At 39.2% G+C, this 22,731-nt stretch overlaps 1 protein-coding gene across 1 annotated transcript in view; it reads right to left on the reverse strand.

Moving 5' to 3' along the window:
- Scp2 (Sarcoplasmic calcium-binding protein 2) overlaps positions 1–21,097 on the reverse strand; it is a 661,095-nt gene extending 639,998 nt beyond the window's left edge. Inside the window, exon 1 of the mRNA XM_067140278.2 lies at positions 21,062–21,097. The gene's annotated coding sequence lies outside the window, so the exon portion shown is untranslated. The remainder of the gene's footprint in view (positions 1–21,061) is intronic.
- Positions 21,098–22,731: the final 1,634 nt, after the last annotated feature.

The raw sequence follows: 22,731 nt of genomic DNA on the forward strand, positions 1-22,731 counted from the left end.
GGAAATCATTGACAAGGAAATGTTGTTTGAAACATCCTTACATGTCAGTGACGTCTGCTGGGATCGAACCTAATATGCTGGGGAGTGATTTGGAATGACTAACCGCATCTCCCACTGATGTTAGTAAAAATATGTCATGATTAATAATCATCGTTTACCTGGAATTAAACCTCCTCTTGGAGTTGTTTGTTGAACATTCTTTCAGAAGTCGAAAGATTATTAAAACACAAATTAGCGCGACGGAGCCGATCGCTTTCGAGAAATCACCAGCTGTCGATCGATGTGGTCGTCCATTAGGCGCAGTCACACACGACTGTGGTCAGTCTTATCAGTTACCGCACTATTGACACGTAACATGCTACAGGATATGTCAAGTCTCACGGTAACGGGTCACCGTTTGCTGTCCGGAGAACAGACTCTGTGGTCAGCGCAAATCACTTGTCACTGCAATGTCACGACCAGCGTCTGACCTGTTACTGTTGGCACCACTAAAATCGCCGAAGTATTAGATTTCTGGTCTAGTTTATATAATCGTTGGTCGCGGTTGTGCAATGGGCTTTCATTAAAAATTAGGGGCTCGTCTACCAGTTAATTTTTCATAGAAATAATGATATTGCAACGTACATTCATAGTGCTTAGTGTAAGCTATCACAGATGAGTACTGTGATATGATAGGCTATCACTCGCCGACGAGTACGATACTCTCCGTGGCTCCTTTAGTGACTATAAAGGAAGATATTCTGGCAAGTTCCAATTCCAGTTCAGGGGTGTTTTCCTTAGGAACGCTAGCTCTTCCATAGCATTATGTTTGCCACCTCCGATTCTTCCGTCTTTGCTTTTCGAAGTGGATAAGTCGACGCGATGATTAGTGGTATTAATTTGACATTTATTTATATTTGTCAACGTTTCTATGTCTTACCTAAGGTTTTCGACTATACTTCAATTGATAATACTTAAACCATTTTGAAAGACGAAATTATAACATATGAACAACATGAGACCTGTCCTTCGAAGTAGGTGTTTTGATGATAATAGCATCAATACAGGTAACATACGCTTCCTTCAAGGCACTGATGTTCGTTGCCATTTAAGTTTGAAGATTCTCGTCAAACAGCACTGATGATATTTATTGAGATACGTTATGTGCCTTCCGTAGATCCAAGCTTCATACGTCGCACTAATATATCAAATTTTTCCGTGGAGCAGGGATGAAAGTGGACTAGGACTGGGAAGGTAGGGACCGTGGCCGTAAATAAGATTCGGCTCTCCCGCTACAGAAAGGTAACAAGAAAAAGAATATTTACTTACCAACAGTTCTTTACTACAGTTATAAATATCAGCTAGAGGAAATCGACATAGTGGGTCTGATGATTGGAGCGAAGGGAACATTTGCCGATTTTTCCGCCAATTTTTGCAAACAGATGTCTCAACAGTGACAACGTTAGCGGAAATTGCTGTCATTGCCTTAAATGGTATATTAATAATTCTAGGAAATCATTGTTACAATTAGGGTATAAGCTAAATTTCTCAACTATATCTATTTCTTTTCTAAAAATTAATGTAAAAGTATACTTCGTCGCAAGGCAGCCTTTGCATGAGAGGAAGTATTTCATAAAATAAACATTAAAAGTCTGAAGACAACCCCAGCATATTGCAGACTATTTAACAAAATTTAAATGTGGTTTAAAGTGCTCATGTTTTATAAAATATATTTGGTGTGAGTAAATTAGATACATGCTTAGTAAAATACTTGTAGCCTACTGTTGTTCATGGGAAAGGCACTTAGGATATGCTCGTCAAAGGTAAATCATGCACAAATACGCTTCAAATGTATATGTTAAACCACCACACAGAGAAATAAATACACTTGTAAAACCCTTGTTTACGTAATGGTTTGAAAATTTGCACTTAAATGGAATAGACCTGATTAAAACTAGCGTGGTGTCACCAACAAGCAAATAATATGGCAGCCGACGAATAATGGTGTTTATTCCGTGATAGCGTGGCAGAAAAAAAAAAGCAATTCATCCCATTTTATATTCTGCGATGACAGCTTTGAGGTAGACCTAACGTACAGCCTAGTCTAGGAAAATTGGGCTGGGTTATATAAATCTTCAGGATAGAAAGCAAAAGTGGGATGTGATACTCCGCTTCCATGAATAGCAGGGTTTTTGAAACCTGATTCGTATCGGTTTTATACGCACGACGTTTGGAAATATTATGGTAGAAAGTAGATTCAAACAAATCTCTTGCTTCTAGATTGTTAAGTCGTGTGAAACTCATCACTGAAATACTGCATTCCGAAAAAGTTGATTCTATTTTGTAATGATGTCAACCGCTCTTCCTAGATAAGTGATAGTAACCACTAAATATTTTAATTACTACAATATTCAGCGACGTGAAAGCCCAATCTGTAGACTATATTAATTAATGAATTAATTAATTAATTAATTAATTAATAATACATTGCAAATGTTATGTGAATTTGTTAGTGATGGCGTTGTAATTTTGAGAAAACTTTAAAGTTATTCTTTCTGCAGATTTCGTATTAATTCCTATGCAATGCCTATAATTATTATGTTTTATTTTTTGCTACTGGCTTTATGTCGCACCGACACAGATAGGTCTTATGGTGACGATGGGATAGGAAAGGGCTAAGAGATGGAAGGAAGCGTCCGTGGCCTTAAGTAAGGTACAGCCCCAGCATTTTTGGTGTGAAAATGGGAAACCATGGAAAACCATCTTCAGGGCTGCCGACAGTGTGATTCGAACCCACTATCTCCCGAATGTAAGCTCACAGCCACGCGCCCCTAACCGCATGGCCAACTCGCCCGGTGTTATTATGTTACACTATATGTAAGTCATTTTTAATTTTCGTGATTTTTGTTTTATTACTTTCACGTTTTTTAAACATCTGAGGAATTCGAACCAGTCCATTTTGAGAGGCTGGGTCTGTACGTTAATTTTAATCGTCGGGTGTAGACATGTGGTAGTGGCGGTGATAATTGATTGTTGTTTTAAGAAGAAAAACAATTAGGTTGACGAGCCCGTTTTAGAAGAATCGACGAAGAAAGAACATAGGTCCGATCTCTATAAGACAGGGAGCATCTGTTGAAGAAAAGTGAGCATCAAGATTGGCTTGAAAAATGAATCTCTCGATAGGCTTGAAGAACTGTCGTAGGAGTTAGAATAGGAGAAGGTTGAGCAATCGAGGTCACAAGAAGAGATGATTGAAAAACCAGTGACGCAAATAAATTAGGTTAATGCCTAATTTAGATCAAACCCTATGGAGGAGGTCAGTTTTTTTTTGCTAGGGGGTTTACGTCGCTCCGACACAGATAGGTCTTATGGCGACGATGGGACAGGAAAGGCCTAGGAGTTGGAAGGAAGCGGCCGTGGCCTTAATTAAGGTACAGCCCCAGCATTTGCCCGGTGTGAAAATGGGAAACCACGGAAAACCATCTTCAGGGCTGCCGATAGTGGGATTCGAACCTACTATCTCCCGGATGCAAGGAGGAGGTCAGGAGCATTGTTTGGAAGAGGACATTTTTTCATACACTATAACCCATATTTAACAATTCTTAGATCCCTGTACTTACAGTAAATGTGTATGCATCTGATTCTAATGTTTAATGGTATATGCATTTACGTGGTAATGCTAATATGTTGGGTGATAGTATTACGAATAATTTACATTATTTATTATTATTATTATTATTATTATTATTATTATTATTATTATTATTATTATTTTGTATGTCAAAACAAGGATACACTATAAATACATATAAATACATATTTCTTAAATAAGTATGTAATTTACAACTCAGCATTCAAAACTTAATGTCCAGACTATTCAGCCAGTCCACTGCTTCTGTAGAGACACTATGTAATTCTTGAACAGATCCATTGAATCTTCTTTTTGGGCTGTCCATAACAACGAGCTGGATGGTCTGAGGCACATTATCACAGTCGCAGAATGGGTCTTCAGATTTTCCCCACTTGTGAAGCCAGAATTTACACCTTTCATGGTTTGTCCTGATTCTGTTTAGAGATGTCCATTCCCTTCTCGGTAAGTTGAGACCAGGAGGAGCTCTACAAGGATGGTGGATTAAACCCAGGTGGTCAGGATTTGAAGAGGTCCATTCTTCGTGCTTTACGTCCGTACGTATAACCTTAAATTACCCTACACGTGTCTCCCGGGTGGTGCTAAGTAAGCAACGAAATTGGCTGGTGGACCTTAAGCTCTGCTTAACGGATATCCCAGCAAATAGAGGATACATTTAGCTTCGACTATAACGACGGAAATAATTTACAATAATTAATTCAAAATAAAAACCAAACCCCATGACACAACAACTCAGAAAGGCAGTGGCCCACCAAGCGATTGCGAACCCCTCGGCCGTTATTCTTGACTCTCTAGACCAAACAAAGACAAAGACACCTCCGTACAGGCCATGAAGGCCCTTGGAGGAGTGGAAGGTAAAGGCTTCCACCATTGTTAACCGCGGCATGTGATGGGGTAGAGTGGTTAGCTTTACGCCCGGCCGCCTTTGCCCCCAGGACTTAACCTGGTACCCATTTTTGGTGTAGGCTGAGTGAACCTCAAGGCCATATGCACCTCCGGAAGTGGAAATCTCGTTTCTTAACTTTTACGACTTCCTGACTGGGATTCGAACCCACGTCCTTCCGGGCGAACAGAGCACGCCTTTACCGCATCGGCCAGGCAGCCCCTTGACTCTCTAGACCGGGAATTCAAAACAATGTTCTGAAAATTTTCTGGTTCATTTTCTGAACGGCCACAGAATTGAAATACTATGATGATGATTTAATTCAGCTAATATCGTTTTTGTTAGGGTGTGGTTGAGGGTATATTTGAGCATACAATATACATGAATAAGATGGAAGAAAGGAATAATAAGGATATTGGTCATAATTTTGAATGTTATGATTGGTGGAACTTTGAAAGACATTCAGGTCACAAATACTTCGAGACATTTGGTGTCTAAACGAACAAGAATGTTGGTCTGGAGAGTTAAGTGATAAGAGCTCTGCACAAGTAGCTTGGGTAAAATTGAACGCAGTGTAGTATTAAGCATTTGTCATTGTTCTCTCGAAGGGAACAAGTGCAACAATATTTGTCCGAAAAATCATTAACAGGCGGAAAATTGGGAAACGTTCTTACTCCTCGAGGAATGAAGGAATCGGCTTTGGATGATGGGAACTGAAAGGTTTCATGTGTCCGCAAAGGCAATCTCACAGAAAATGAACTGACCAAGGTATATTGGAAATTAAAATCATTACAAAAATTTGGCTTCTGGATAAGGTAAGTGATGTAGGAAATGGATGCGGTAGTGGTGGTGATGACTGTTATTTCGAGGTTACAAAACAACGAGATTATCAGCCCCTTCAATATCAGTAGAAGAAGAGAAAGAATATCACTGAAATAAACTAGAAGGCCAAAATTGCAAGCGTTGTTTCCTTATTTGTCATCGTTCTGTGGTCCGTCAATGTAATTATTATTGTTTTTATACCTGTTTCATTTTGTTGATGTATGTTAATAACTAAGTATAAATGTCAATTAATGAATGTAGTGAAGGATGATTGTTCGGCGGACTTGTTCAACTACTGCTGGAGTCAGACAAGCAAAGATGAAATCTGAATGAACTCTGTTATTGCTCTATGTGAGCCCTGGTAGAATAGCTTTTGGTCTGATGCCTACTAATCACATTCTGTAAAAAAATATGTTCTGTTTAGGGTTACCAAATTAAAATGGCAGTGAATTGGACATGTGGCCCGACAAGACTCCGACCCCAGGGATTGTTCACTGGAGACCATGGGAATGGAAGAGGAATATTTTAAGACCCCAGGCGAGATGGTTTGATGACATCAAGCTTGCAGATGGAACGTGTTGGGATCAAGATAGGAATGCTTGTAAACACGCGGAAGAGGCTACGTTCATTAATGAAATGTTGAAGACTAATGAAGAAGAAGAAGAAGAAGAAGAAGAAGAAGAATTGTACATTTCAAGTAACTCCGAGATTCGTCGTGATAACAATTTTTGATTGTGTGTATAAACGCGACCAATCTGATAGTTATTCGTGTCTTTGAAACTTCGTATTGGGGTTTCCATTTCCTGTCTGCATAGCGTTAATGAACTGTAATATAAACTTACATCAAATTTCTATTTATATATAACTGGGTTTACTGAGAGTAACACAAATCAAATGGAACAGCTTAATGTACCGAGCTGAAGAGTTACTCATGAAACTTTCCTAAGCTTTATTCTGTCTCCACCTGGTCTGCGATGCATTTAAATTGCAATATTAAAATGAGATGTTTCATGGAATTGAATTAAATCCCCAGAAGTCACCATTTAGTCGAATCGAAGGAAGGAGAGTGTTACATACTGACCAGTAAATAAAGTTTGACGATAGTCTAAATGTTAACTATGGAATTCACAAATAAGTTACATAAACGTACGGTTCTAAATGCATTACCCATTTTCGACAGGATGCGGCGGATTTACATACAAAGCAGAGAGTATCTCATGTAGGTGTTGGAGAAACAGTAACATTAGGCTCATTGAAGGATCTGATATTCTATGAAGTATCATATTCCAGTTTTTAGTGCACAGATAAAAGTGTACTCTGAAGAATGGTGGATTCATGCCTCTCTTTTACCCCCTACCAAAAAAATAACCATGAATCTAGAATAATAATGACAAACATGGCGTTACATGACAATTCCTTGGCGGCTTGTGAGCAGCTGCAAGCAGACAGTAGCATTACTATGGCAATCAGTAGTCTGAGTATAGAACTGACAGAGAACCAGTCACTCGTAGTACAACATAACCTCAAAGAAAACCTTTATTTGCTCTATTATTTAAAGAGTAGACAAACATATGAACTGAACAAAAATGTCTTAAACTAAATATATTCTTTACAAAAGAGCGACATTGACATACAGACAGCCTGAATGGCGTCAAATAAAAAAACCTGCATCTAATTGCTGATACTGTATTATTATTATTATTATTATTATTATTATTATTATTATTATTATTATTATTATTATTATTATTATTATTATTATTAATTCATTCAATTATTCGTATAGGCCACTAATGGACGACATAAAGCGTCTACTTGATATGAGATTTCCTAAGGCGCCACACTTCTTTCATCTTCTCACTGTGTGCTTTCTTACTTTCTTTAGACCAAGTTGTTCCAGTCTTTAATTCCTTGATCTCCCGACCCATTTTTCCACTTATGTACTTTTTGTCTGAATATCCGTCTGCCGTGTATGTCCGAGTCTTCTACAACTTCGGCGATCCACTTGATGTTCTTTATGCTTTCGATGTATTCCAAGATCTAGGTATTTAGTCAGTCGGCTGCCCGGCATTCTCGTGATGTGACCATAGAATTTCAGTCGACGTTTCATCATGTCGTGTACTATGCTGGATATCTGCTCAGTCTCCTGTCTGCTTTGCAACCGGTATCCTTCTTGTGTCTTTTTGGGTCCTAGAATTTTTCTGACAATTCTTATCTCTAGTTTCTTGATGTTTTCTAGTTCACCTTTTCGATTCAAGACCAATGTTTCAGATGTGAAGGTGGTTCCAGGTTTGATGACCGTGTTATAATGTCTCACTTTGGTGTTGCGTGATAGACATGATTTATTGTAGATGTTCCCAGTCTTCCAGAATGCTCTCGTCATCTTTTGTCTTCTCTGCTCATAAGCTGATTTCTCCATCCCATTGGCCTGTATCATCTCTCCGAGGTGCTTGAATGTGTGAACCATATTCCTGTATTTTGTAGTAATCACCTTGTCTTACTCCCGTTCTCATTCCAAATGAATGTGATACTTCCACCATGAATTTGGTTTTGGATTTAGTTTCCGTTAGTGTCTGTTTGATGAGGTTTGTCGTCTTCTCGTCAAAACCTCTCTCCTTTAGTTCTTGTATCAGCGATTGTCTGTCTACAGAATCGTAAGCCTTCTTGAAGTCTACGAAAGTATAAACGATCTCTTTGCTTCTCATTGCATGATATCTCAGAATTGTTTTCGGATAGAGTATCTGTTCAGCCCAAGATCTTCCAAGTCTGAAGCCTGCTTGGTTTTCTCCTATCGTGTGCTCCAGTTATTATTATTATTATTATTATTATTATTATTATTATTATTATTATTATTATTATTATTATTATTATTATTAGGGAACGGATTTATATTTAAATACATATATATTAATAAAGAAAAGATAATTATGTTTTGGATTGTCGTTCTGTATCATAATCTGTAGTGTTGAAAAATTCAGTGTTTACTTTCCATATATTTCCATATTCTAGAATTTAGCACACATTGCTATCATTTTTAATATATACTCCATAACCTAAAGCATAAACTATATGTCATCCAGATCAAGAATAAAATTATGAAATTGCATTAAATTATACATTTTTAAAAGTACACCTCAGCAATATTTTAAGCAATTGCAATATTTTCTTTAAAATTAGTAGTTCTTTTGAGATTGATTTGGAAAATCATACTTAAACTTTTAAGTCATTAAAAGATGTACAGCTCAATAATTACATACAAACATACATACATTATCATTATAGACTGTTATGCCGTTCAGCGTTCAGTCTGCAAGCCTCTGTGAATTTACTAAACGTCGCCACAATCCTCGACTTGCAACTAGTGCTGTGGCCTCATTTAGTTCTATACCTCTTATCTTTAAATCGTTATAAACCGAGTATAACCATCGTCGTCTTGGTCTACCTCTACTTCTCTTACCCTACATAACAGAGTCCATTATTCTCTTAGGTAACCTATCCTCCTCCATTCGCCTCCGAAACCACAATCAAATCTGAATCGCTCAATAATTACTTGGAAAAAATTTTCTCTAAAAAGTGTACCCTGAAAATACATTACCGCCCAAAGCAATAATAATTAGGTGGCGTACTTCGCTGGAGACGGTTCAAATTATGCCTGTACTGAGAACGTTCTGCATGCCATGGACTCTGAAGACGAAGTATCAATTGACTCCGGGAAAACAGCTGTCTTTGATGCAAATGGAAGGAATGATCTTTCTGCTATTATGCCGTCATCGATAGAACCAAAAGTGATGTAAACAAAGAACCCCATTAATCCGTCCGTGGTCTTCACGTTGATTGGAGAATGACCGGGCTACTCTCGAGCACATGGCAAGAACCACATGGGGTTGTCTAGGAACTGTCATTACCTCGCACTACTGCCGTGATTACATCAAGACTTTTGCTGGATGAAACTGATATCAGCATGTAGATGAAATGCAATGACGATATGGATTGCGAAGCAAATTATGTTATTCACTGTCCGCGAGAAATAAACTACAAGCAAATTCCATATCACACCTGGATATTTTACACCTTAGGAAAGAAATATATTACTGAAGGTTGATGGATCTGAGGTTATTCCCAAAATGTCAATAAGCAAATAAATCATTCACTGCAGCACATATAAAGAAAAATTCAAATTTTGATATTTAATATTTGAATAAAATTAAATTTTAGAATTGAATTAAAGTTTTGAGAAGTCAATATGAAAGAAAATTGAAAAATGCACTTTACCGAATTAGAATCTGATGAAGGACGAACTCTTTCAAAGCCGGATTCCTATCTCTTTCTCTTTCTCTCCTCTTTCTTACTGCTGCTCGTATCATTCGGATTAATGACGAGACAATCGACAGTCATATCGCACAGACCGTCCGTCACACCGCATTGCAGCTCTTACACTCACAAGTGTGTCGTTAATATTATGACTTACACGAGTTTTATTATTAAGCGCAACGTGTCCGTTTGCCACGCTCCGCTCTAACTCTATGGAGGTGAAAGGAAGTAAAGTTTCCATCGAGCCTTCGCAAACGGACGAAGTGATTGTGGTTAAGGATCGAATACAGCGCGAACGGACGATGTCATAGAGATTCAACATGGCGGGTCAAGCATGAGAGCATGGGACGCCGGCTTTCTTCAGATTGAATTGCTTGTTCATATTAATGACAATGAATCGGTTCTTGCATATTATTCTAACTGAAATTATTTGAGAAATTATATTTTGGACATTGTGCACGTAGGATCGCATTGTGATATCAATCAATCAATCAATCAATCAATCAATCAATCAATCAATCAATCAATAAATCAATCAATCAATCAATCAATCAATCAATCAATCAATCAATCAATCAATCCTGATCTGCATTTAGGGCAGTCGCCAGGTGGCCTTTTCTTAAATGATTTCAAAGAAATTGGAAACTTATTGAACATCACCCTTGGCAAGTTATTCCAATCCCTATGGCTAACGAACTATTTTGATGTCTCCGCGCAGGCGTTTTGCGGAAGCATCAACCAATAAACGTTAACATTAACACGTGCTCATGTTTACAGCATGACTGGTTTTCTCGCTGACGGCGGTATAGTGGTTTATCGTCGCACCAACATATCGAAGGTTTTCGGCGACTGGTACAGCCGCTGTTGAGAAAATGGGAAACCATTGAAAACCACGTTCAGGGCTGCCGCCAGTGGGAATCAAACCTACCATCTGTCGAATGCAAGCTGACAGCCACGCAACGCCAATCGCGCGAACAACTCACTCTATGTGGAATTATTTTAGTTACATTCAGTATACCTTCTCATGTATCACACAAGCATGGAAATGTTTCCAAAATCACCTTTCACTTTGTGCAAGTTTCGAAATTGTGAATAGAGCTTACTTAACCGTGATAGAGGTGAAGTTGCAAATGCAGGCAAATTGAAGGTGTACTTGGAAGTGAAGAATTTGGAATGGTTGTTGCGATGGAATTTGGAGATTCAAGTGTAAATATTACGTTGGACTTCACCACAGCAGACAAAGTGAATTTGAAGCATACTCCCATTACAGTACATCTTCTGATACTGAACGTAGTTTCAGTCAATATCAGTCTGTCCTCAGAGACAATAGAAGGAAATTCACTTTCCAGTACATGAAGGAAACTTTCGTAATCCATCATTGTGGTAACCGGAAGTAAAGTATTGCGTGTTATTAGAAGGTCGTATTAAAACAATAGTAAGAACGAGAAGTACATTATATAGTTTGTTTAGCCTGAGTAAACTTGAGGTTGGTTTGAAGTGGAGGGGGATTGGGTTTTTTTTTGGGGGGGGAGGGAGTTTGGGACTGCATGACCTTGTCCTACGTCCAATTAATTTAGGTTACACAATTATTATTATTATTATTATTATTATTATTATTATTATTATTATTATTATTATTATTATTATTATTATTATTATTATTATTATTATTATTATTAGTAGTAGTAGTAGTAGTAGTAGTAGTAGTAGTATTGTTTTTTTTACAAATGGCTTAACGTGGCACCGACACAGATAGCTCTTATGGCGACGATGAGATAGGGAATGGCTAGGAGTGGGAAGGAATTGGCCGTGGCCTTAATTAAGGTACAGCCGCAGCATTTGACTGGTGTGAAAATTGCAAACCACGGGAAACCATCTTTAGGGTTACCGGCAGTGGTGTTAAATTAAATTACAAGTAAGGAGGTCACTGCGTGACCTTGCCCTGCGACCAATTAGATCTGTTGTGCTTCCCCCATAGAGAGGCTACTTCTGTCGGACGAGCACCAAGAAGTCTGGCCAAGGCTTAACGCCTCCATCCAATGGACGAATCACTATTTCCCTGATTATTATTATTATTATTATTATTATTATTATTATTATTATTATTATTATTATTATTATTATTATTATTATTATTATTATTATTATTATTATTATTATTATTATTATTATTATTATTATTATTATTATTATTGGTAGTGAAATATTAACACATGCTTATATGTTCAGTTACCGGTACCGTAAGAGTTTATGAATAACACTATAGAAGGAATTTCACAATTCCCACCTTTTGCACTCGCATCACGGAAGTATAACGATGTACAAAATCTGAGTCACGGTTTGATATCTGAGTACGTACAGTATTATCTGCTGACCACAATACTTTTTTTAAACAAGTAAATAAAATATAAGAATATAATTTTACATCAATAATTTTTATCTTTTCTCGAAGCAAGTATGCTGCTTAGATTGGATTATGTAGTTCTAAGCTGACATTCGGAAAATAATGGGTTCGAACCCTACCATCGGCAGCCCAGAGAATAGCTTTTAGTGGTTTGCTATTTTCTCATCAGACATATAGTGTACCTTAATTGATGATGATGATGATGATGATGATGATGTTTATTGTTTATAAGGGCCTAACAGCTAGGTCATCACTCCTAATGGTACAAGGTGAACAAAATTAAAACTTCAACATGTATCTACTGACTAGAGTCTAAAACTAATGGTGATGAAAAAACGATCGTGAAACCAAAACTATCAGTGGACGCTATTCACAGTGCCTTAAGTACCGGGATGATACGTATTTAAAAGGGTCCAAAATCCAAGACACAGGTCCCTCATAATGGTACGAATCACTGATAAAGCAGAACAATGATATTCCTCCTATGGTGGTACTAATCACAAGCCATGTACAGTATACTCATGGTGTTGCTCACATAGTGCTGAAATGAAATGTCGTATGGCTTTTGGTGCTGGGATATTCCAGGACGGGTTCGGCTCGCCAGGTGCAGGTCTATCTATTTGACTCCTGTAGGCGACCTGCGCGTCGTGATGAGGACGAAATGATGATGAAGACAACACATACACCCAGCCCCCGGGCCATTGGAATCAACCAATTAAGGTTAAAATCCGCGAGCCGGCCGGGAATCGAACCCGGGACCCTCTGAACCGAAGGCCAGTACGCTGACCGTTCAGCCAACGAGTCGGACCACATAGTGCTACTAATCATAGACAATATAGACCCACAATGTATCATACATTATGGTAACGCCCACAGGCAACATCAACCCATGATGTTCCTCACATAATGGTATTATTCTCAGGCAACGTAGATCCATGGTTTTCATCACAGTGGTACATATCATGGGTGCCACCGTAGTTTTTCTCACAAAGTGGTGCCAACCACACGCAACGTAAACCCATGGTGTTCCTTATAAAGTGGTACTACTCATAGGTAACGCAGACCCGTTCTGAACACAGTGGAACCGATCGGTGGAATGCACACGATGACACTTATCACAAACAACGCTCAGACCCGTAGTGTTCCTGCTCCTATGCAACGTAGATCCATGGTAATCCTCTCAGGGTGGTACTAGTCGCATGTAACATTGACCCATGGTGTTCCGCGCGTAATGGTACTAATCACAAGTAATCACATGGTTCTAATATCATCACCCCTTGGTAGCCCCTTTCAGTCACCTCTTACGACAGGCAGGGGATACCGTGAGTGTGTTCTTCGTCTGCGTCCCCCGTCCACAGGGGTTGTGTTTGGTCCGCGAGAGCTATTTTATTTCGCTCAAGTCCGCTGACAAGCCAGTTAAGTGCCCCCCGAACCGTCACCTGGGACGCGCCACGTAGGAGTATCACCTCTCCCCCTCCTTCGCCAGCGTAGTAGGTTCGTGGGTACCTTAATTAAGGCGACGCTCGCTTCCTTCTCTATCGTAGCCCTTTCTCAACCCACCGCAAACGGAAACCTTCCATGTATTAGTGAACCTTAAACCACTAGCAAATAAAAAGAGATACCTATATTTTAAGTAATTTACGAACTCTTGTTAACAAGACTGTTTTCAATCAAATAATACAATTAATTCGGTTAGTGGCAAGCAATTGAATTAAACAATTCATCCAAAAAGTAATCCTTACTGAAAAAAGTTAATTACTCAGTAATGTAGTCAATATTGCCTTACTTAGTCTGGTATCGTAAGGCTTATACACGATTACCTTCTGCGATAAACATCAATCTAAGTACATTTCTAAATGAACCATATCAAAGTCACAAATGTTACTAACTACGCATGTATATGTTACACGCCCTGAAAAGTAATCTAATCGAAGTTACTCTTGGTAACTCACTACCCGATGTCGACATATTCACACCCTTTGCACCATTCAAACACAAAATTAATAGATTCCTTTGCAGTCCTCTCCAAGTTTCCATTTCCTTCCGCCCATCCCTTGGGTATAACTTTCTTCTTGTTAACTCTGTAACTTAACCTTACCAGTTATTGTTGAAATTCTTGTTACCTACATTGTTACTGCTAATTTACTGTGGATATTTCATATTGTTGTTTATACCCGATTTTTATCTTATTATACTTATTTAAATTTTTTATATTATTGGTGTAAAACAGCCCTCGATCAGCTGTATCTAATAAATAAATAAATAAATAAATAAATAAATAAATAAATAAATAAATAAATAAATAAATAAATAAATAAATAAATATTTCATCTATCATTAATTCTGCTAGGGTACCTCAACAAGTTGAGTATTAGTTTTTGAAGTCCGTATTCAGAAGGGGGGTAAGTTTGCATCTCACCTTTAAAGATACTCGAAGGGCTTATTCGTTGCTTCCCATCGCAACTCCATGCAAATGTTAGAGTAGGATGTAATTTTAAAGGTGTTCAGTCTGTCGAGAACAATGATTATAACACATATAACACAACTGTATAAAATATACACTATTAAAAAATACATTCCTATACGCATGTTATATGTGGTATTATCAGTGTTTTCGCCGGACTGAAAAGCTTTAAAGTAACCGAGTCGACACTGAAAATATGGCTTTCTTCTTAACAAATGTTGAGGGTTACTTTTCCTTTGAAGTCAGCAACTTCATTTCAGTTCAGTTTATTACACATGTGTATGTTGGGTATTCAGCCCGAAGGCTGGTTTGATCCTCAAAAGCTCCAAAAACAGCTGTAAAAGTACCCTAGGCGTCACTGAAGATGCGTACTAGGGAAATAAGGAGTGAGGTAGTTTCCCATTGCTTTCCTCACCGAGCCAGAAGTTGCTATTACATATCAGTCTGCCAAGCCCACAGAAATGCATGCACCAGCTGACTTATTACTAGCATAGCTCATACCTCGGTCACTTTGATATTGTCAAAGCCAAGGATGAGACTGAGACTGGTCAATGAAAGTAACAAAATTTATTCTAGTCCATATCAGAAGACTTAGTGGCTGTAAACACTACATATCGCCAGCAAGGGAATTTATTACACATATCAGTGCAATAATAATTTAGTTTCGAAATTGCTAGCCTCATAAAAAAGCAAAGTCATCTCCGTACAGGCCATTAAGGCCCTGTGAGAGGTGGAAGGAAAAGGCTTCCACTATCCGTAATCTGGGTACTTGGTGGGGAAGAGAGGTCAGCCTTTGCCCTCAGGAATTAACCTGGTACTCATTTCTGGTGTACACTGAGAGAGCCTCAGGGCTATTTGCACCTCCGGAAGTGCTCCATGGCTAAATGTTTAGCGTGCTGGCCTTCGGTCGTAGGGGTTCCGGGTTCGATTCCCGGAAGGATCGGGAATTTTAACCATCATTGGTTAATTTCGCTGGCACGGAGGCTGGGTGTATGTGTCGTCTTCATCATCATTTCATTCGCATCACAACACGCAGTTCGCCTATGGGTGTCAAATCAAAAGACATACACCTGGCGAGCCGAACATGTCCTCGGACACTCCCGATACTAAAAGCCATACCTCCGGAAGTGGAAACCTCCTTTCTTAAATTTTACGACTTCTTGATCGCGAACCGAGCACTCCTTTACCACTTCGGCCAGGCAGCCCCTAACTACATCTCATAACAATATGGGGTAAGTTTGTTCTACTAAATGTCATAATAGCGATATCAGGTTCGAACTGTATTCTTCAGAAATTGGGACGATCAACAACTCTCTGGCATGGGGATATCTTTCGCACTTCTACTCTACCTCACAAAATGATATATTGCATAACATAACGTACTGTATGTACCGCATACACGCAGAAATAGGAATTGCATTTGATGTAAAGCACCACCTCTAATATACTTAGAGATTTCCCTACTCCAGACTTTGCATAATCCACGTCATATTTATGATAATAGCTACCACTAAACCACTAACATCACTAACTGATTTTCCTTAAGGTGTGTGTCTAATATTTCTGTTACTTAATGATACCCTTCCTTACGCGTTCTTAGATTTTCAAGGGATTTGTACTCGAAATTAAACCGTTAATTCGAGACTGTACTGCTTAAGAGTTCCTGTTCCCGTGAACTTCTTCTTCTGCTTCCTAATCTGCTTACCCTCTAGGGTTGGTTTTTCCCTCGGACTCAACGAGAGATCCCACCTCTACCACCTCAAGGGCAGTGTCCTGGAGCTTCAGACTCTGGGTCGGGGATAGAACTGGGGAGGATGACCAGTACCTCGCCCAGGCTGCTTCACCTGCTATGCTGAGTAGGGGCCTTGCGGGTGGGGGGGATTTGAAGGGATAGACAAGGAAGAGGGAAGTGAGCTGCCGTGGTCTTAAGTTAGGTCCCATCCCGGCATTTGCCTGGAGGAGAAGTGGGAAACCACGGAAAACCACTTTCAGGATAGCTGAGGTGGGAATCGAACCCACCTCTATTCATTTGACCTCCCGAGGCTGAGTGGACCCCGTTCCAGCCCTCGTACCACTTTTTCAAATTTCGTAGCAGAGCCGGGAATCGAACCCGGGCTTTGGGGGGGGGGGCGGCTAATCACACTAACCACTACACCACAGAGGCGGACTCCCATGAACTTAAGACATCAAATGGCGCGTTAACTAGAAATGTGTACTATTGTTCCGGTTACCGAATAGTTTTACGTAAGATTTCACGTTAACCACGATTTATTTCTATTAACATTTTAATTTTCACTATGTGTGTGTTGGGTATTCAACCCGAGGGCTGGTTTGGTCCTCAGTACCTTGCAATCGGCCATATTAGATTGCCTAGGCATAACTGAAGAGGAATACTAGAGAAAGGAGTAGTGAGGTAGTTTTTCGTTGCTTTCCTCGCCGAGCCAGAAGTTACTTTTGCGTATCAGTCTCCCAAGCCCTCTGAAATTCACCTACCAGTAGACCCAACGAGTGAAATTGTTACACATTCAAAAGAGAGACCGCCTGAATAAGGAATTGCGTTACTAGCATTGCTCATAGCCCAGTCACTTTCATATTGCCAATGCCAAAGGTGAAACCGAGAAAGATCAATGAAGGTTAAAAATCTAGCCCATTCTAGAAGAAATAGAGCACTGCAAATACTGCGTTTCACCAGCAAAGACACTTATGTTTCACTAGTGATTCTTATTATTGACTTTTCATAAACCGACAGTATAGCCATAAATAACAAATGCAACATTAATCCGATAGCCGTCAGTATGCGAGTAGAAGCGAAAGATGTCCTCAGTCCTGCATGTCCTGCATTTGTGGTCACGCTGTGTCTAATGGAAGTGCGAGAGCATATTCATTAGTGTAATCAGCTGCTACATTGAACACGAAATTATGTATGATATATTTTCAACGTGCTCCATTAAGAGACATATCAAGGAACATATATTACATCAACGGAACAATATTTGGACCTCTACCTTAAAAGGATCTGTTACAAGAAAAATACTTTTCCCTGGAGTTCAGCATGGACTTCAGAGTAAAGTATTGGTGCCAGACTTTGTTCTAACGCAATTTTCTTCGGGACATGAGAAATTTCAATCCTACTTTCCGTGGTTTAGGTCCCAAATTACAGATGAGTATTTATACTTCTGTGCATCTCCTCAAATAGCGGATTATCTAATATTTTCCTGCCCCTCGTTCGGAAGTAAAAATCTTATATTTGAGTGTCGCCTAAACAAATGTGATCTGGAAGTTTCAAAATCATTGTATATTTTCGAAGCCTCGTCGCAATAATGTATTCAATTCTTAAACTGCACACCTTTAACAAATTGAATGATCGATTTCCTTATTTTAAAATGCTTTATTATTACAAACTAAAGCCCTAATGTACTTTCGTAAAATAGGGCTCAATGTTGTGCTGAATATGCACTAATAATAATAATAATAATAATAATAATAATAATAATAATAATAATAATAATAATAATAATAATAATAATAATAATAATAATTTTAGCAACTTTCTTTCGTTATCCAAAAGTTCTTTTACGTTCAGATTTAATATTAATAACATGATATTTCTGTTTAAGGTCTTCATTTTACCAATGGTCTACTTTATGTTCAACACAAGTGATAACCACAAGTTATTTCCAGTTGGGTGGTTTGTATGTATGTTTAGTCTTCAGCCCTAAGGCTGGTTGGATCCACAACAGTTCCGCCATGAGCTGTCATAGATGGCCTAGGCATCACTGAAGAGGCGTACTAGGGAAATGAGGAGTGAGGTAGTTTCCCGTTGCTTTCCTCACCGAGCCAGAAGTTGCTATTACATATCAGTCTGCCAAGCCCACTGAAATGCATGCACCAACCGACCCTATGATCAATATTTTCACACCATTCATAGCAGGGACTGGCTGCGTAAGGAATGGCATTACTAGCATCACTCATACCTCAGTCACTCTCATTTTGTCAAAGCCAAGGATAAGTAAAAGTTCCTTTGCGGTTAAGTTTCAGCATCAACCGAAAATTATTTCTATTGATATTTTAAAGTTCAGAAAATGTATATTATTTCAAATTTCTCGTTATTTACGAGTTATTGAAACTTAATAATTCCGACTTCCTAAAACTTTCTTTTTTCAGATTTAACACTACCAGCATATTACGTATTCTTTCTTTCGTTCTTAATCTGTTTACTTTCCAGGGTTGGCTTTTCCCTCGGACTCAGCGAGGGATCCCACCTATACCGCCTCAAGGGCAGTGTCCTGGAGCTTCAGACTCTGGGTCGGAGGGATACAACTGGGGAGGATGACCAGTACATCGCCCAGGCGGCCTCACCTGCTATTCTGAACAGGGGCCTTGCCGGGAAATGGGACGATTGAAAGGGATAGAAAAGGAAGAGAGAAGGAAGCGGCCGTGGCCTTAAGTTAGGTACCATCCCGGAATTTGTCTGGAGGAGAAGTGGGAAACCACGGAAAACCACTTCCAGGATGGCTGAGGTGGGAATCGAACCCGCCTCTACTTATTTGACCTCCCGAGGCTGAGTGGACCCCGTTCCAGACCTCGTACCACTTTTCAAATTTCGTGGCAGAGTCGGGAATCGAACCCGGACCTCCCGGGATGGCAGCTAACGACACTAACCATTACACCACAGAGACGGGCATATTACTTATACTAATGCTTTTAGTTCCACTAAACGTTCCCTAAATTTACATTTCGCTTTAAATACTAGTTAGCTGTACTAACGTTTTCCCGTACAGCAATGTTAGTTTCATCAGATTTAATTTTATTAGATAATCATAATATTTTCCCATTTAGTGAGGGTTTCTTTTCTTACTGCAGATTTTGCGGTAATCAATAATAACTAATCGAGTATGTTTTTCTGCTCAACATGTTAAGTTTCAAAGTAAATATTTCATCAAGGTAAGTTCTTACTTGTGTGTGATAGCCGAGTGGCATAGTCACTGTATTTCTACTAAGATGACTGCAGTTCGAATCCCGGACAATGCATGTTGGATTTTGAAGTCGTTCCAATTCCGCGAAAATGGAGGTCGTGTTCACGATATAAGCAGGCACGTAGAACTACAGGCTTGCTTACAGTTTTCTTACTACCACTAATGTGAGCGTTTCTTGAGCTGCGGGTTGTCCGTATACGGAATAGCCCAGATTATTAAAAGAAGTTTACGCTTAGAATGTTTGGATGATCAAAAATGTATTTTACCCTTTGCTTGTTTTTCACAAGATATTTCATAATTACGATTCACCGTAAATTTCCTAGTCAATGGCATATTTTCAATTTATGATTTCGAGTTCAACTAAAGTTAACAACCCTTCCGCATTATTCACAGAACCTTAAGATACTTCTCCATTGAAATGAGTCTTTAAGTAGGCGTCTTTCCGTTTTTAAATACATCTTTTGGCCTAAACCCGGGAATCATTAGGAGATTGGTTTCAATATTCTATTAGAAGCTTTAATTAACCTCGAGGTTTTAGAAATATAGAATTATAAGTTACTGTCAACTGATTTTAAAAGTGATGATTAGCCGGGCTGAGTGGCTCAGACGGTTGAGGCGCTGGCCTTGTGACCCCAACTAGCAGGTTCGAACCCGGCTCGGTTTGAATGTGCTCAAATAAGTCAGCCTCGTGTCGGCAGATTTACTGGCACGAAAAAGAACACTTGCGGTGCTAAATTCCGGCATCTCGGAGCCTCTAAAAGCCGTAAAAATACTTAGTGGGACGTAAAGCAAATAACCTGATGATTTTCCTTTTATCATAATATTTCTCGGTCAACAATATTCGTTTTGTCCTCATAATTACCAATTTGAGAATGATTTTAATATACCTTACTCTATAAGTTTGCAGATCATTTGACAGTGTCACCGAGGTCGATAGCTGCAGTCGCTTAAGTGCGGCCAGTATCCAGTATTCGGGAGATAGTAGGTTCGAACCCCACTGTCGGCAGCTCTGAAAATGGTTTTCCGTGGTTTCCCATTTTCACACCAGGCAAATTCTGTACCTTAATTAAGGCCACGGCCGCTTCCTTCCCACTCCTAGCCCTGTCCTGTCCCCTCGTCGCCAGAGGACCTACCTGTGTCGGTGCGACGTAAAGCAACTAGCAAAAAAAAAAAAAAAAAAATTGACAGTGTCTACTTCAGGTAGTTAATATGTCATTATATAAACTTTCAAATATAGATTTTTTATGTTATTAAAAAAGGAAATTTAGTATAATTTTGCCGTGATAGTAGTCAATATCAGTTTCGTACAGAGAAAGTAATTGTAATATTGTCATCAATCTCTCCCATTATAAATGAGATGATTTAAAGGATGTGAGTAGAAATATAGTTGAGTAGCTCTGGAATATTAATTTTCCCTTAACCTTCCATGAACATAATCCTCATAAATGGACTGACAATACTCGTAGACTCGCTGCTGTATTGATTAAACGTTAAGTTCCATGCGATGAGAAACACGGCACATAAAAAGCACCCAACACTTAAAATTGAAAATGTATTTCATGACGTCACCTACCTTACGGCGGTGTGGCTGAGTGAAGCGGTGGTACGGCTTGGGTACGTCACGAGGGGCGGCAACAGGAATGGCTGGATAGGCGTCCCGCCAGTTCACCTTTATACCGGGCGACGCTGGCGCGCGACGCGCCCGGATGGAGAAGTGGCGTTGTTTCTGTCCTGAATCGGCGGGGGGGATGATATCCTTACTAAGTGGGTGTGGTAGGTTACGCATGTTCCTAAGGACAAATTATAAATCCATGCTATGTAAATGAATGTCGCAAAGTGGATTTTTAAGATAGATTTTTATTTTTCGTGCCCATTATGAAGAATGATAGCAAAAATATGAAATGAATTGGAATGTTTACCAGCGCTCAGGTAGAACTTTGTTAATGATTCAGTTTTGTGGCTGGAGATTTTTTTACTTTTTTTCTATTTGATATCTGTTTGATATCTTATATTTTCGTGAAGTCAGTTATAGTTTATCTCGTTGTAATTCCTTATAATTGGATTTGGAATGAATTGTCCGAGTCTTGAAATAAAGTACCACATAAGCATTTTTCCTGTAAAGATCCACGGAATGCGGAAAATCTTAGATGTTCAAAACGAACTCCAAATTCTAAGGTCGGGTCTTCAAATCATGCTCCTTCCCAGTCATAATGTGGAGTGTTATTGAACAATGAAAGGTATCTATTATGATTGCATCCTTTATTGCTTCCTCTTTAGGACTAGTTTCAAAGTTACCGGGCGAGTTGGCCATGCGGTTAGAGGCGCGTCCGGGAGATAGTGGGTTCGAATCCCACTGTCGGCAGCCCTGAAGATGGTTTTCAGTGGTTTCCCATTTTCACACCAGGCAAATGCTAGGGCTGTACCTCAATTAAGGCCATGGCCTCTTCCTTCCAACTCCTGGGCCTTTCCTATCCTATCGTCGCCATAAAACCTATCTGTGTCGGTGCGACGTAAAGCCATTACCTAAAAAAAAATGAAGTTCCAAAGTTCTGATAAACTTCGTACATTTTTCTTTCCTACCAATTACCTATGCTGTGGGGGAGTTAAGGATGCGAAGTGTATTGGACATACGAACCTGGTCCAGTCTTACGGCTCGATGCCCTTCCTGATGCCAATCCTTTATGGAAGGACGCTTTCTCTGGTTTTTTTTTCTGTGCTAGTTGGTAATATGGTGTGTTGTGTGTGGAGTGTGTTAAGATGATAACAGGCACCCAGTTCCATGTCAGAGGAATTAAGCAGGCGCGGTAAAATCCCTGTTTTTGTCGGTAATCGATCCCGTGGGTGCCTGAACTGAAGGACTCAATCAAGATATTCAAGCAAAGAGCCGAACAAACTTTGTACATGTTCAATATATAGGCTATTATAATTTATTCAGTCCGGTGTCCCTGATTGAGTAACGTCCAAATTGTTTTGAGACTTTAAAATATCTACCAGAGCAGGAATTTTCTGAAGTAAGCGTGAACCATTCTGGAAAAATATCCAACTCAGAAAAAACATCTGAAATTACTGTAAAATTCAAATATGGTCATCACGGGAAATTACATTAGTACGTCTAGAATTGGGATTTCTTCTATCGAGCCTTACCTTGAGTAACTCAAACCTATTTGTTTATTGTTATTTCATTTCAGGGAGTTATACATCGTGGGATACAGTCTCGAGCTCATATTCGTGCTGTACTATGAG

This window comes from Anabrus simplex, chromosome 1, assembly GCF_040414725.1.
Source record: "Anabrus simplex isolate iqAnaSimp1 chromosome 1, ASM4041472v1, whole genome shotgun sequence".
Classification (NCBI taxonomy): Eukaryota; Metazoa; Arthropoda; class Insecta; order Orthoptera; family Tettigoniidae; genus Anabrus; species Anabrus simplex.